Raw genomic sequence first — 12,035 nt, forward strand, 5'->3', positions numbered from 1 at the left:
GGACGGTGTACGCTGTTGGCTCCGCTGTCAACGTGCTGTCAGTTGGTGGTCTAGGCTATAACTAAACCGCAAAGTTGAAGAAGAGCAAACCACACATACATACTCGTACATGTGCCAAAAGCTTAATAATGAAAGGAGCTGGTGAAAGTGAAAAACGTTTGCTGTCACTCAAGGCACTTGCACACATGCACACACACACACACACACACCTATAGAAATATTCTACTACAAAGGCAAAGTGACCAAAAAGTGCAGAAAATTCGTTAAAAGCAAAAGGGATTTTTCTTTCAGGCAAAATCGACCGCCATGCCGGCACCCCGCCAGCACTTAGCACTTGGCTGTACTTTTCCCTTTGGTTTTCGCTCTTTTGTTCCGCTTTTTTGTGCTGCATTGCCTGCGCCAACGAATTCGAATGCCAACAACATCATTATCCTTGCTGTCCTTTGGTGCTCTTTTAGTGTGGAACTAGCGTTCGCCAAAATAGCCAACCACACGCTTGCACTTAGCTGCTTTTACACAAGAAAATGAAAGTAAAGATGTGAGCGAAAAAAATAAAATGAAAAAGTAAGGTGGCTTAAGTCCGGGTGTAATAGAATTTTTTTAAAAAGCGAAGAAATTTTGATCTAGGAAATATATTATATATAGAAGAAAGAGTCTTATGTCTGAGTATCAAGCTAGTTTTTGCATTGTCATAGTCCTCGGACGTGAAATACCGGACCGGAGTCTTAAAGTATCGTTTTGGAGATGATTCTGGGATTTTTGAGGAATATTCAGGAAGAAACGGTCACAGCCTGTAATCAGCGACCTTCTTCCTTAGTAGTACTTTACAAAGAACTTAGTTCAATCATGAGACCTTCCCGATAAAAGCTTTGAATTCTTGTACTCCTTGAGCTACCAAGCACCTAGCACCCACATAACCACAATACTCAAGAGCAATATATAACCCAGGGTACCAAAAAAAGAACACTGGTAGCCACGAACCGCCTTGCATTGTCTGTAAAGCGAAATTTTTCGTCCAAACCAAACCAAACGCGAAAAGTGAAACGAGCACAATCTACGAAAGCAGAAGCAGCGGGTCAGCTTTAAGCACCAACCATAAGAGGGTATATTCAAACTTTCCACACAAAATTGGCATTAAAAAGTGCAGACAATAAGCGAATTCAAGGATGTTGTTGTCATTATTCTAGTTGCTGCTGCTGGTGCTTCTGGTGCTTGGCTTTAGTGCTGAGGTTACAATAGGATTGTTGTGGCGCTTTTTTGTATTGTTTTGTATTGTTCTTTAGCGCCACCGCATTATTGTCAATTCTATGACTTTCAGCGACATTGACGTTGAATAAAAGCCAACTTAATAAGCTCAAGGATACTTCGGACAAGCATAGTGGTAATTCATTTGCCTTAATTATAATTGAAGAGGTATTTAAAGTTTAGAAGCGGAGGGCATGGAAGATTTAGCAGCAGAAGAAATGAAATGTCGCGTTGGAAGGCAGTTTAATAAAGGATAAATCTCCGTGGAATATAAGTTCTTTTATTGAAAACTTAATTTAGACAGTAAAATGATTAGTGTTTCTAGGTTAAAGAACTATTTTGATCAGCTGCCCGACATTTTTTTACTCTGTTAATAATCTATGATATACTAGCTTCCAAATATCATGAAGTTTATATCCGATTGATTTTATAATTTTTTTCAAGAGATATTTCAACATAAACCTTGCCTGAATTTGAATAGCAAATATAGCTTCAAGAGTGAATCGTTCAAGATAACTGGCTTCAATAAAGAATACATTTCAGCTGTTATACAAGCTAATTAGAGCTTGATTGGGATAAGGCAGGTCTTAGAATTCCGAGGTTTTCAAGGAAAATATATAACTTTTTTGCATCTCTCTTTTGGAGACTTATGTGAAGGGGCTGCAAACTCGAGTTTAAGATTTATTTTTTTTTTATGGTAGAAAAAATTCCGAAATTTGTTTGGTTTATCATATGTTTAAGAAAATTTTGTTTTGTTTGTTAAACTCCGAGTTTAATAAACTCGGGTTTGTGAAAAATTAAAAAAAGAAATTATTTAGTGTTTAAGACGTATCTAAATATTTACTTATGTTAAAATCCGCAAAGAAACTCGGGGTTTAATAAACTCAAGTTTGTGAAAGCATAAATAAATTTATTTAGTATTTACGACGGATATAAATTTTTTTATGTTAAACTCCGCAAATAAACTCGGGGTTTAATAAACTCGAGTTTGTGAAAACTTATAAAAGTTTATATGGCGTTTGAGACAGATTTAAATTTTTTTTATGTTAAGCTCCAGAACTAAATTCCGGGTTTAATAAACTCGAGTTTGTGAAAACTTAAAAAAGTTTATTTGGTGTTTGAGACAGATTTAAATTTTTTTATGTTAAACTCTGCAAATAAACTCTGGGTTTAATAAACTCGAGTTTGCGAAAACTTAAAAAAGAGAATTTGGTGTTTGAGACAGATTTAAATTTTTTTTATGTTAAACTCCGGAAATAAACTCAGGGTTTAATAAACTGGAGATTTTGAAACAATAAAAAAAATATTTGGTTTTTACGACGGATTTAAATTGTTTTTTAAGTTAACTCTACATTTAATTCACTTGAGTTTATTCAACAACAAAAATTACAATTTGGCGCTTAAGACGTGTTTAATAACCTCGAGTTTGTGGAATAAACAAAAGAGAAGTTTGAAATGCAGAAATTTCAATTTTGTTGTTAGGAGGGTTCTTAGCACTTTGTTCGTTTGTTAAACTCTATGTTTAATAAACTCAAGTTTACGGAACAAGACACATTTTTATTTACTGAATATGAGAGTTTTGTTTATATGTTATATTCCGTGTTTATTAAACTCGAGTTTACGAAGCAACAGGAACTTTAATCTAAAGTTTTAGATGCAACTCACAACTCTGAATTTTATTTTGGTTGTCGAGACATTTCTAGAACTTTTTTTGGCTTAAACTCCGCGTTTAATAAACTCGACTTTGTGGAACACTAAAAATTATAGTTGGTGTTTAATAATCGAGTTTGCGGAACACCCCAAGTTTCATTTGGTGGGTATGACCATTTGGTTGCATGTTAAGCCCCGTGTTTGATGAACTTGAGTTTCTGGAACAACACGAATTTCAATTTGGTGTTTAAGATGTTTTTAATAAACTCGAGTTTATATCAAACACCGTGTTTAATAAACTCGAGTTTGTTGTATATAGAATTCTAAATTTGGCGTTTAAGGTGAATACTTTGAAGTCATACCTTGTTTTAGCCACTCATGATGAATGTGGCCGTGTGAAGTTAGTAGTTTGAGTTTGAGACATGAACATTTTGATTAGCACTGAGCTTAGTTCATCAGCAAAATAAAGGGTCTACAAAGTTTTCATTGCTGCTGAAGAAATATACAACTTTTGCTAATAACTAATTAAAAACCACAAATTCATCACTTGAGCACACGCTCGCGCTGATGTGTATATAATACTATAAACCTAAATCTAAGTTTAAAAGCTCCACATTTTTTAGACTCTGAGACACTAAGCGCATAATCCTTCATTTAGATATTTAGTAACCACTAAACTTTATAAATACGTTTGCGTTGCGAAAGTTTGTGCCTCAAAACCGCACATTTACACTCATGAAATATTCTACGAAATGTCGTCGAGCCATTACACATACATATGAAAAGCGCCAAAAATTAAAAAAAAATATCTTGACATAACTGAAATGGACTCCGCTATCGAGCTTTGCCACACACATATGTATGTAGCAACAACAAATAACTGCCAACGCTTGGTAGTTCGTAATTTTGTTGTTTTTGCGCTATATCCTTGTTGGCCCTAATCGCCGGCTGCGGTCGCTGAGTAACACAACTACAAATACAACCAAGCAGTAAGTGAAAGCGTGAGAGATATCATGGCAAATAAGCGTTGAGTATGTTGTAGCAAAAGCGTTTCGCAAACCACTCCAAAAGGCGAGCGACTTGCGACTAAAATTTTCATATAAAATGCAGTTGACGCTGAAGCGTTGGCCACTGCTAATTCCCGCAAACATTGCGACCTAATTTTGGTGTAGATATATTCGGTACACAGTTACTTTTTGCACAAAGTACAGCGATTGCCACATTTAATGTGACTGTCAGCTCGGTGGCAAGCACTCATATCAGGCAGGACACGCGCCTTCCGCACTGCCGCCTGCCACACAATCAACAGCGTAGTTATGCTTTCTGAAATTTAGACTCGCCATTCTCTATAAGCACTTTGGCATTATCAGTATGCGCTTGGCCTTGCCTTACGCGCAGCTCCGTCCTGTTGCCGCATCATTCATTCCGCGCATTCTATCTTTTGCTACAATGCCATGACATGTTCGCTTGTCGACCGCTTGGCCCTCGGTTGCTGGTGTCTGTGTACTGCCTTGTGGCTCCTGTCGTCAACCACCGCACTATGCCTCTACTTAACGCTGGCTACGCTGTACCACTGTCTGTTTGTCGTTTTGTCCCCGCCGCCTCTTTGTCGTCATTCCGCCGAGTCGCGCGCATTATCTTTGCCACTTTGTTGCTTATTTACGGCGAAAAAATGGTTTGCAGGACACGCTTCCAATGTTGCTTGTAGCTGCCGCTTGTTTGTCCTGTCATTATCGGTGTGTTAGTTTGTGTGTGTGTGTTTGCTTATACATATTTGATGTTGCGAAAATATATTTGCATGTTTGCTGTGTTTCTCTGTGCTTCACTCGCTAAACCAGCGCGGTTTGGACGAAAAGCAAACAGGGAGTTGTCGTCGTTTCCGCTCGCGCTGGCGCTGGCTGGGGGCACAGCCGTCACGCCCTCATTAATGTTCACCACTAATGCTTGACATTGTCTGCTTTGCGCTTTTTTCGCTATTTTCTACTATCCTCCCGTCGCCATTTTGAGTTTATCCTATCTTTGGGTCGCAAGCGGTTCAGTTAGCATATTCTTTTGTTAGTATCGCTTTCGTTGACTTTTTCGGCTTTTTGAGGTTAGCCAGATATTTTAAATTTTAATTTTCAGCTTTATGTTGCGTACGTGGTGTTTGTTTGTCTCCCGCCTTTGTGGCCTTAACGGCTGTTTTGCGGTACTCTTGATTTTCATTGGCTGTTGCAATTAGTGAGTGACCTGTAGGAAAATTTTCACTGAATGTTATCTGTGATTTATTTTTATTCATATTTTAAATATTTGTTTGGCTATTCAGTGAATGGTGATTGACGACGTCGCTATGAGCTTCGTCTACTACTTCAGAAAGTATTTGAAGATCAATGTAAGATCCATTATTTTACAAAATTATAATCTTGAAGCAATACTCTCATTGCTGTAACCTCGAAAATAATTTAGAGTTGACAGTTGAAGTTGACAGTCCGTGGCCACATGTGTTAAACTCGAATTTACGAAACAACAAAAATTTGGAATTTAAAAGGTGTTTAATAAAATCGAGTTTGTGGGTCAAAAAAATGTAAATTTAGTTGCTGAGACGTTTCTTTAAACCCTGTTAAACTCAGTGTTTCAGAAACTCGAGTTTGTTAAACTCCGTGTTTGAAAAACTCGAGTTTGTGGTAAAACGCAAATTATTATTTGACAGTTTCTTTAAACACTGTTAAACTCAGTGTTTAAGAAACTCGAGTTTGTTAAACTCCGTGTTTGAGAAACTCGAGTTTGTGGTAAAATGCAAATTATTATTTGACAGTTCCAAAAATTTTGTTTTTGTGTTAAACTCCGTGCTTAATAAACTCGAGTTTGTGAAACGACAATAAATGAAATTTAGTGTTTAAAAAGGTTCTATGAATGTGTTTTGGATATAAAACTCCGTCTTTAATGAACTCTGGCTTGAGATACATACAACAGAATCCTAAATTTGGTGTTTAAGGCGAATTTACGGAATATCTCTGCTACGCTTTGTTTCGAAGATCTGCTAAATGCTATAGTGATTCAATCTGAACAACATGTTTGAAGAGAGTGTCGTTCAAAGGACAGAAATTCATACCAAATTTCGTGAAGATATCTTTTCTCTCACACAAAGACTTGATTTTGATTGATAAGTTAGAACAGGAATTTCTATAAAGGAGCAGCTTCTTGCGGAGAAAATAAGGAGTGCAAAATTTCAGATCGATACCTCAAAAGCTGAAAGACCAGTTCGCGTAAATACAGACAGACTGACGAGGATAGCTAATTCGATTTAGTTTGTAGCGCTGATTATTTGTATGTATAGTATACTATATAGGGATTATATATGAAGTGTTCTTCTGCTTACAATTCATTATCACATAGATTCCATTTTCCCTACAGGGTACGTCAGTATCGCAAGTATGTGCGCACATTTAGTGCATATTATTCGGTAATGGTCGACATTAACTCTTAAATATTAATCTAAATTCTGCTTTAGAGATTTGCCTGGCTTTTGGAAATAGAGTGGAATATATATCCTTGCATATATGTATATAAGTATATGAAAATATATAGACACAGTTATAATTTTGTATAATATTAAAGCTAGTTAGATACAATTTCCATGCAACCATTGAGTGAGTTCGCTTTAACGTTGTGTTCTCTGTGGAATTTTGGATTCAAATTATTTGTGATTATCACAAATCAAAAGGAATTAGTTCATGAATTTTCATTTCGTGAGTTTAATGAATTTATGATGAAATTTTTTAGCAATATTAACTTGGATTATATGGTGGATGATTTAAGAAAAAAGCAAAGTTTTTACTAGCTAAATTTAGACTTTTGTTTGAAAGAAATTAAACTTTGATTTGCCTTTCATCATCAAGGTATTTTTTTATTTTTTTTTATTTCATATTCTTATTTCTTAATGTATTAAGAGCCCAAGTTACAAATTTCATCAACAAATTCCAATGATTTCGATGCTTGGGAAGTAATGGGTTAAATACACGAAATATGAGAAAACGAAGGCAAGGCACTCAGTAATTTTTTGTACCAAAAATATTGTTTCTTTTTTCGCATAAAAATTTATTAAATTAGCTTAATTTAGTAACACTAGATTTAATATATTTTTCTCTTATATCTAAAGCTATCTCATCTGCCTGTGCATTACTTTTTTTCGAACACTTTACTGCCGAGAAAGGCAGCTTAAGAACTACCAATTTTCTCACCAATACGCATTATGAGCCGCCATAAAGGTGAATGTGCACTTGGGCTAATGGAGGGAATATATTAAAGTGGAGAGAGGTGTGCCGCAGTGAATTACAATAAATTTGTGTTCAGACTGAACTCCAATTACACGCATGTGGTTGAGAGCTATTTGATTATAGCTAACTCAGTCAAGCAAAAAGTAATCAGGTATTTGGCGAAGGATATTTATATTTATTTTTGGTAAAAGCAATAATAATAATATTATTAATAATAATATCTGTGTTGCCTAAAATAAATAACACTAAAATTTTACTGCAAATTGCTTTATAGGGATACATATATCGATACATCGTAGGTATCTTCGAATGAAAGAGAGAAATTATCATAAAATAATTCAATAATATCGATGCATCCACGCTTTGGAATCTTTAGTAGAGGGTGAAGGTAGTTTTTTTACTCTCTTTATGCTTATATAATATACGCATATTGATATACATAGGTATTAGAAGAAACATATGCTCACATATACATATGCTTCTGAGCTGTTAGGATTCGGTATGGACGATTGAGAACGGGACGCTGAATTCTCATTTCTCTGTGGATTTAATGCTCTACTGATTTGACCTAAGACTGGTTCTTTAAGGTACAAGTTGTTTAGTATTCAGCGTAGCATATGTCCATAGATTGCAAGAGAACCAGAAGTAATCAGAGAGGATTACCTAATATTACTTTTGGATATAAAATTGAGGTCAAGATAGTCTCTGAGATTGAGATAGCTCATTAAAATCGAAATATTTGATTATGACCGAGTTAGTTTAAGTTGTCCATACCAGAGGCAAGGATTTTGCCTCAAGTTGCTGAAAAGATTCTAACGCTCTGTTGCTATCGTATGTTTTTCTAACATAAGAGCTTCTAACAAGTTCTTAACTAGTACTTTCTTTTTCATGGTGAAAAATGTTTCCTTAATTCATTAAGACACTATTTAAAACATACAAAGATGTGAGTTACATCCACCAGAATGCTGTATGAATGTAAGCCAGTTCCTTCCATGGCAAAAATCAACTATTTTAAGTGGGAATTTGAGTTTAGAGATCGAGAAACAGTTACAGTACGTCAAAATCCTCTTTCGCAAGATCCACTTAACTTTCCTACGCATAAAAACACACTTTCTCTTTAGAACAAGTCTGAAGATGATCAGCTCCATGTTGAAATCATCATCAAACAGTTTTAGGTGGATCCATTAGACCAACTATATACTGAGCCGATAGTTTAACAGACATTGAACGCTGAATGAAGAAGGATTGGAATCACAAGAACCAATTTTAAAGAATTACCAGAAGCATTAAAGAAACTCAACTAAAAAAAATTAAAATATTAAAAAAGTAAAATCAAATATAAAACATAAAAAAAGCTTCTAAGCTTCTAAAACAATCTGAAACTGCAACGGCCTTCAAGCAACTTCTACTGTCTGACAAACCTTCACTTCACATCCAAATGCTCATTTATACTTCATCTACAAATCTCCTTATGTAATTATAGGCTGTGTTTGTTCGCACGTGTGTGCAACAAAAGCAACAATATAACAAATCTTAATGCCGATTTCCGTGTTTTTTGTACAGTCACTCGCTGTTAATGCCGTCCTTGTGCCGCCTACGGATTTGTGTTGCTTCTGACTGACCACCTCTGTGCTGTACCAACTGCTTTTTTGTGCTGCTCGTTTCTTGTCGGCTTTGGATTTATTTGGAACAAATTTGAGTTCCTTTTTATGTATTTATTTTTAGAATTCTTTGTTTTTTCGTCAACACTGGAGTGGTGAATATACTTTTTGAGTGTGAAATGGAAAGAGCTTGGCTATTGTGCTCTTCACGCAGTTTTTGGTGTCTTTTTCATAGAGATTTATTTGCTTTGACAGTGAAAGGCAAATAATACTTAATCCGCCTTGTATAAGTGATGTGTATGTAGCAGATATTTATTTATCACTGTCTTTGTTTTCTCAAAATGTAATAGAATTGTTTTTGCCGCCTCCAAAATTTCATTATCAATGGCTGATGAAATATTTCTGAAGACACCAAAAAAAGAACAGCAGTTCACTGGTGGACTGAAAATATCGCTCAACTCAGACACACATGCCTCCGCCCTAGCAGATCCTACACGAGATCCAGGGTCACATCTAGAGAAGCCTAGTAATATTAAGCAGCAGAAAAGGAGATGAGACATCCCATCGATGATAGCAGAAAGAAAAAATGGGAGGAACTACGCGAAGATGTTAACAAAAACCCCTTGTATATAAAATATTGAACGAGCAAAGCCACCTGACGTAATCGCAACCAAAATGGATCACTTCGAAAACGCACTCTTCGGCACGCATGAAAAAAGGGTTAGTGATCCATAACATACTGTAACATTTCCGTAAATCCCTCAGTCCTACTGGGAACAAATCCATCCCACCGCAACTTAGCAGACTAATGGCCAGCATAGAGAACCCCAGCCAAGGAAGTAGAAAGCTCCTAATACCGTTGCTGCTACGACAGCAAAAAAAACACCACAATGAAGATGGCATATTATTCGTACAAGCTAACCGTATCAATAAATATAATCACTCATACATATTTTTTTTTTTTATTACAACTTCTTTATGATAGGTGCTTTATTAAAATTTCGTTATCAAAAATTCTTTATACTTCACTGTAATATTTTATTTCAATGACTTAGTGGAAGTGATGTTCAACATTTTTGCTGTCTACGCAAATTTTCCAGGCGAGAGTCCAGCTAATATGCGAGTTTTTTTAATCAAATATTTTTTATGTTTCTCGATTTTTTTATTGTCTCTCCGGTTTATTACTTTTCCTATGGTAATAAGGGCACTGTTAATGGCGCAGAAAAGTAGTCAACAAATATGTTTTATTGCCAGTGCAAATGTTAAACGAATTTTATGTTATTACCTTATATTAGTATGCATACATAATCATATATATATCTAATATCATATATTATCCAATAAAATAAACCATATAGTACTTATTAGTGTAATAAAGCATATATTAGTCAGTAAAAAGCCCTCCAACGCTTTCAGGCTGGGAAATAGAAAGTAGACATCAACGACGATTATAACAGCACTGTGTTGAGTTGCTCAAGGAATGAGAGAGAAGGCATCTTCTCTGAATAAAATAGTTCATATTATGATGATTGAAAAGAACATGAAAGTAAAGTCCATATGAAGGTCCAGAAATAAAACTTTGCATTCACAATATTTTAAATGAGAAATAAAATACAACTTCAGAATATATGGACCGTATACTAGGGAATTACAATACAATGCTACGACGCTGTTAAGGGAAAATTATGTATGAAGGCTCACAGTTTCCGTTCGTTCAAAATACTAAGCTGATCTAAATATAACAGAAGTGATTGTTTCTGAAATAGGTTCATAAACCAATAATTGAGATATGTTCATTAGCCAATTAAGAGCTGAGGTCATGACTAATTCTATCTTTGCCTTCTTGATGACTGAATTTCGAAACCTTTTCGTTTAAAGTCGACTTCTAGACGTTGGAATGGTATAAGTGGCCTCTATATAGTACTCCTCATAACTTTTACTCAAGTAGATATTATTCTCAGCCGATGTAACCAAAACAAACTTTAAGAAATTCATCCCTGAACTAAGAAAAAAACAAAACAACTGCTTTTTTCCGATGAAGAGAGTTTTTATCATTAATAGATTTTGCTTTGGCCAAAAAAATATGAAAGATTTTGGAGAAAGTGTCTAAAAAGTCAGCCCTGAATATTGAACATTTCAAGAGCATTACTGTTAGAAACTATTCATTTAGACCGGTTTTGTGGAGGAATAAAACTTTCCTTATCATATTCGTTCATTCATTAAACTGATGTTTTTACAGCTGGAGATTCAAATTTGGGAAGTCATCCAGTTCCAACGTCCAAGAATAGATGATAAAGATGGGCCTGGACTCTCTTATCAGTTCATTGAACTTACACTTTTACAGGTGGAGTTTTAAATTTCGGAAAGTCATGAAGTTTCAAGTTCCAAAATTAGTCGACAAAGATGGGCCTGGACTCTCTCATCAGTTCATTGAACTGACGGAAAGTCTTCCTGTTCCAAGGTCCAAGGTTAGTCGATAAAGATTGACCTGAACTCTCTTAGAAAGCTCTAATACCTCAAAGCGAACTCGGACAAAAATATTCTGTATTTTGAACTTTTTTGATCAAAATCGTAAGAGCACTTCCGTTAGACTATCTACAGGCTTTTCAAGTTCTAAAACATTAACAAGTTATGTTAGGTTACGTTGGGTTTAGAGGTTGACCCGAACGGGGATCTTACATGAACAGCTTAGACTAACGTCCGTAGTGGTAGCTAAACCCTATATAATTGATCAAAGAACCCCTTGTTAAGGCAACTAATGTCAATTTCGGTTTTGTGGTCTAGTTCACCGAGAGTAGAACAGCCAAGATGTTTCAACGTTAGATTATCCACAGTTCTTATAAGTTCTAAGCTCTGAAACATTGGATATAACGGTTTTGTTAGGTTAGGTTAGGTTGGGTTAAGTCAAGAGGTCGATCCCAGCAGGGATCTTACATGCATAGCTTAGAACAACGGACCTTTGTAATATCCTAAATAATTGAACATAAGACCACCTGTTGCGGCAACTAATGTTGGTTTCAACTTTGCCTCCTGGTTCGCGGAAAGCAAGACAGCCGAGATATTTTAATCTGAGTTTTGCAAGGGCTGGGCAATGTAAGAGAAAGTATGTATGCTGTATGCTTCCACCTCACAATATAAAAAAACTGCCTTTAGAATCTGTTTGGAAAACAATTCATCTACCTTCAAAATTTGACCCATTTCGGGGAAAGTCCAGCACTCGCTGTACTTTAAATGAAGTCTACAAGATAATGTGGCAGAGATGCATAAATTAATCGCAAGTACT

General features: G+C 35.6%; 1 protein-coding gene across 7 annotated transcripts in view; it reads right to left on the reverse strand.

Moving 5' to 3' along the window:
- Positions 1-12,035, reverse strand: part of LOC105225696 (furin-like protease 2) — a 725,052-nt gene that overhangs the window by 325,952 nt on the left and 387,065 nt on the right. The gene's annotated exons all lie outside the window — the stretch shown is intronic.

Source organism: Bactrocera dorsalis, chromosome 4 (genome assembly GCF_023373825.1).
Source record: "Bactrocera dorsalis isolate Fly_Bdor chromosome 4, ASM2337382v1, whole genome shotgun sequence".
Lineage (NCBI taxonomy): Eukaryota > Metazoa > Arthropoda > Insecta > Diptera > Tephritidae > Bactrocera > Bactrocera dorsalis.